This window comes from Bison bison, unplaced genomic scaffold (genome assembly GCF_000754665.1).
Source record: "Bison bison bison isolate TAMUID 2011002044 unplaced genomic scaffold, Bison_UMD1.0 scf7180017864456, whole genome shotgun sequence".
NCBI lineage: Eukaryota > Metazoa > Chordata > Mammalia > Artiodactyla > Bovidae > Bison > Bison bison.
In genome coordinates, this window is record NW_011495018.1 from 6,099,379 (window position 1) to 6,103,951 (window position 4,573).

At 56.3% G+C, this 4,573-nt stretch overlaps 1 protein-coding gene across 1 annotated transcript in view; it reads left to right on the plus strand.

Annotated features, from left to right (window-relative positions):
• The window catches only part of DHX32 (DEAH (Asp-Glu-Ala-His) box polypeptide 32), a 36,834-nt gene that overhangs the window by 25,056 nt on the left and 7,205 nt on the right, over positions 1–4,573 (plus strand). The window lies entirely within an intron of this gene.

Genomic DNA, 4,573 nt, shown 5'->3' on the forward strand with positions numbered 1-4,573 from the left:
TGCAGGCGCGGGCTGGCAGGGCTCCTGGCTGCAGCCCTGCCTATTAGCTCCTGCCCACCCCCGTCCTAAGAGTGGGTGGCCCCCTGGCAGAGCAAGCAGCCCGGGGCTTTGTTTTGTCCTGAAGCATTGTCTCCACTAGAGGTAAACCTTCTCCGAAGTCATCTAAAAATTTGTAAAAAATAAAAACCACCCTCTAGGAAATACCCGTCCTGACAACTGGAAAGTTGTCGCTGTCAGACACAGAGACACAGGGAGACAGGTGGCCAGGCCATTGGAAGCCGGGGTGGCGCTGAGACCTTCCCTAGAACCATAGGGGGTTTAATATTGAAACTCTCCCAGTAAAGACTTGGAAGACCAGTTACTTTGCTCACCCTTGCAATCTAAGGTTTTCAACAGACTCCTCCCTAGAGGAGCAGTGGGATCCCCAGGAGAGGGACCGGGTGAGCTCCTCGTCTCATCCAAGACAGACCTCCTTCCTCCTCTATAGCCATCTCCTCCCTGGGAGCCGTCTGTTCTTGCAGGAAGAGGGTCGCTGTTCTCCAGCAGAAGCTCAGGCATGCAGGGGAGAGAGGCCTACAAGGAACACATGTAAAGAAGGCCTTGGCATTCAGGTTCTTGGGAAAATTAGCACATCACCGGGATAACAGCCATGCGGTCCCAAGCCTGAGGCTTGACCCTGAGGGTATCAGCCAGCTTGGTTTGGCACAGAGCTTCCCCATCTGAGAAGAGGTTCATTAGGCCTGGGCCCTTCCTTACTAGCTGAAGTGATAGATACATTAGTGATAAACGTACCTTTCAATGGCAGCTCGGAGGAAAGAAGCAGTCACAGGAAGATTGTAAAACGTGTATAAGCAAATGTAGGCAAGCAAACTCAGAATGCCTTTTTCTTCTACAGCAGTGGTTGGAGGGGACTGGCTGGGGCCCTGGGGGGTGGGTGATCAGGTCCAGAAAGGCTGGGAAACCAGGATTCCTTTAGCCATGAGCCCTTACCTTGCAAATGGTGAAGCCCCCCCTGCCCTTGGGTCTCGCTCTGGTCCCTGAGGGAAAAGGAGTCTGGAAGGTGGGGGTGGGTCACTCACATCCATTTCTCCAGTCTCTCCCCGGAGACCCCACCCCCTAAAGAAACAGGTTTTATTTTTGAAAACTGCTTATGCTGGGCTTCTCTGGTGGCTCAGACGGTAAAGCATCTGCCTGCAGTCCCGGGGAGACCCAGGTTTGATCCCTGGGTCGGGAAGATCCCCCGGAGGAGGAAATGGCAACCCACTCCAGTACTCTTGCCTGGAAAATTCCATGGACTGAGGAGACTGGTGGACTACAGTCCATGGGGTCACAGAGAGCCGGACACGACTGAGCGGCTTCACTTTCTTTTCTTTCACGTTGATTGCCTGGCATCTTGTTTTCATTCCAGTAGTTACTTGGTGGACCAGCATGATGAGAGAAGAAGAGCAGGCCTTGTAACGTCCAGGATTTTAAAAAGCAAATGGCACAGCACAGCCAGAGTGCAGAGGAACTGCTGTGTTTCTCATGGTCACCCGCAGCTGCTCACTCCGTGCGTGGGGCCCAGAGCAGAGAGCTGGGAACAAAAGGGCGAGGGAAACGATTTATTCTTGTCTCCTGGCAGTATGCATGTAACTCTTTCTGCTGTGCTTTGGGGAAATACAACTGTGGATTAACTCTGACTCATCGTTTTGAAAGGGGAAAAAAAAAGATGATGGTGGCAGCTGCTGCATTTAATGCCGCTCATAAATGAAATACGCAGATGCAGCAGAGCAGCCACCCTCCACAGGACTCGCGAGCCATGTGAAGTGGATTTGGCGTCACTAGGCTATTCATCCAGTTCCCTTGGCCTGTGTGTGCGTGTGTGCTTAGTCGCTCAGTCATGTCCGACTCTGCAACCCCATGGACTACAGCCCACCAGGCGCCTCGGTCCGTAGGGACTCTCCAGGCAAGAACACTGGAGTGGGTTGCCATGCCCTCCTCCAGGGTCCCTTGGCACAACTCTCTTAAAATCCCTCGTTTTCTTCCCTGGTGCTGAGGACTGACCTCCATGGTGAGTGGAGGACGAAGTCCCTGTTGATCCGGGTCAGGGAGTCCAGGGCCAGCCGACCACTCGAGGTGGTCCTAGGCATCTTCCCTCTGGGAGGGCAGGGGAGCGCCATCAGCATGGGCGGGGACAAGCTTGCCAAGCCCAGGCCTACGCCGGACGTCACCTTGGTATCTGGCCTCAGAGCTCGTTTTGCTGGCGGCCGGACAGCTGGCATTGGAACCATCTGTGAAGAGTGGACCCAAATGCAGACTTGCCAAACATGGCATTCGGGATGAGACAGGGCCGTCTCAGAGACAGAGGAAGGAGGAAAGGGCAGGATCGGGTCAGTGCCCCGAAGACGCATCCAGACCCTTGACCTGTGGGGATGAGGCTGGGACTTCTCAGCCTGTGAGTCAGGGAGTCAAGACGCTCTGCAGTTTTCTCTTCCACCCGAGGAGCCTGGTTGGTGAGTGTGCCTGAGAAGTGGTGGGTCCTTCATCGCAGGAAATGCGAGATTCCGCTCTGGAGTTTACAAAGGGGCTAAAACCTAATAGTCTGTGTGAAGAGGAGATCGGAGGGAAACGGGCCATGGGAGGGAGCCTGGTGTGGATCCCTCCATCCCCGGCAGGGAGCGTGCTGCCAGTCGCCCCCAGCCAGGATTTGACCCCAGCGCTGGCAGGAGGCCCCACCTCGGTTTTTGAATTCACAGAGGCCACATGTCATCTGCCCAAGGCCACACAGAGCCGACCGCTGTTCCTAGATGCGGGGAGGAGGGCAGAGAAGAGGCATGAAGGTGCCGAAACCTGTGCGAGCCAGTGTCATGAGGCGCTCGGGAGTGAGAGGAGGTCATTTTCAGAATGAAAATCTGAGGGAGAGCTTAGAAGACACAGAAGGAAGCACCTTCAGCCCTCAGAACCCGTTCAGCTCTTTGTGGGTCCAGCGATTACGATCTGTAATTTGGGCCCGGCTGGTGGAGGCTGAACGGGAACGCCAGCCTCCCTCGAGCTGGGGGAGAGAGGGAAACGGGGCTGTCCTCGGCACACCGGACCAGAGGCGGCCCGGATTGCAGGCACCCCAGCACCCTGGCCCTCGTTACCAGCTGCGTGACATTCAGTGAGCGTGTTGCCCACTGGGCGCCTCGGCGTGTTCATTTGAACACGGGCATCATCAGAGCAGTCTCTTCGCAGAGGCCATTACCTTCGTTCCTCTCTGTGGCCCCCGAGAACGATGATGCGCGTGGAGTACATGCTCAGCTGTCACCACCCACGTGGTGTCCACCCAAACTCTGACACAGAAGGCTCATCGGCCCCAAGCTACAGGAGACCCTCCCGAGGCACTTTTGATGGTGTGAAAAACAGGTACTGATGCCCAGGCCTTGGGAGGCCGCACTGGGCTCCCTGGGAGGAGCCAAGATGGGCAGGAGCTGAACTGGGCTTTGGAACCGAAAGACACAAGACTGGAGGCAGCTGTGCTGACGGCACACAGGTTTGAACAGCTGCCAGCAGAAAGGCTGGTCCAGAGGCTGCTTCCACAGCTGAGGAGAAAGGCTGGTGAGCCCTGTGGCTTTGGCAGGTCGCTTACCGTTTCCCCATCGGTAACGTGAGGACAGAGGGTCTGCCCTCCTGTGTCATGGGGTTAAGAGGTGCAAATGAGATCATTTATGCAGAGGTGCTGCGTGCATTGCGTAACAGGAGGAGGCTGGCACATGCCAGGACTTACGAGCCTGTCCTTGTGAAATTAAGTGAGACAGGGGCCTTCCCTTCCTCTCCAGAGTCAAACTCTTACTCCCATTGCCTGAGAGTCCCAGGACTTTCGAGAGTCTACACCCCCAACCAGCCACCATCATGATTCTTCCATTTCTCCGCTCCGTGGGCACTCTACTTGGGTGCACACGATGCCCGGGCCCCAGTCCTAAATCCCGCCAGGCCCTCCCGCCCTGTCCAGCTGTCTTTCTCCACGTCTGTCTGCATATGTGTGCATGTGTGTAATTCACATGCCTACAGGACACAGGGCCTGCACGGGGTGAGCACAGCTGTTCCCCCCAGGGCAGTGGTGCTCCGATTCGCTCTTGCTTTGTGACAGGATTTCTGATGCCACGGTGTCCACACATCACAATTCTTGTGGCTGCGGGTGGTGCCAGTGATGCCACTCACACTAGCATCAGCCCAGGGGTGTCGGGACAAGGACGTGGGGTGTCCTGTGACCCAAGCCATGCCTCCGGGACCCCCGAGGGCAGAGGCTGAACGGCACAGGCACGCGGCTTCCTGTCTCCATCTCTGCGTTCTTCTCTCTCCTGCTGAGCACCTGAGTGGAGTTCCCCGTGACAAGGAAGGGGAGACCCTGCTATTTGACATTGAAAATCTTGGCAGACTTTTCAAGGCCATAGGAAAGATGCCACGTGAGGCTGTTGGTTCTAGAAATGACACAGCAGAGCCCTGGACCCATCGGACCTGCGCTCCTGCTTTGGATCAGCGCTGAGCCCTCCGTCCAGCTGTGGGCTTACCCTTATCCCAGACAAGCGGCCTGTCTGTGAGCAGCCTTCCTGCA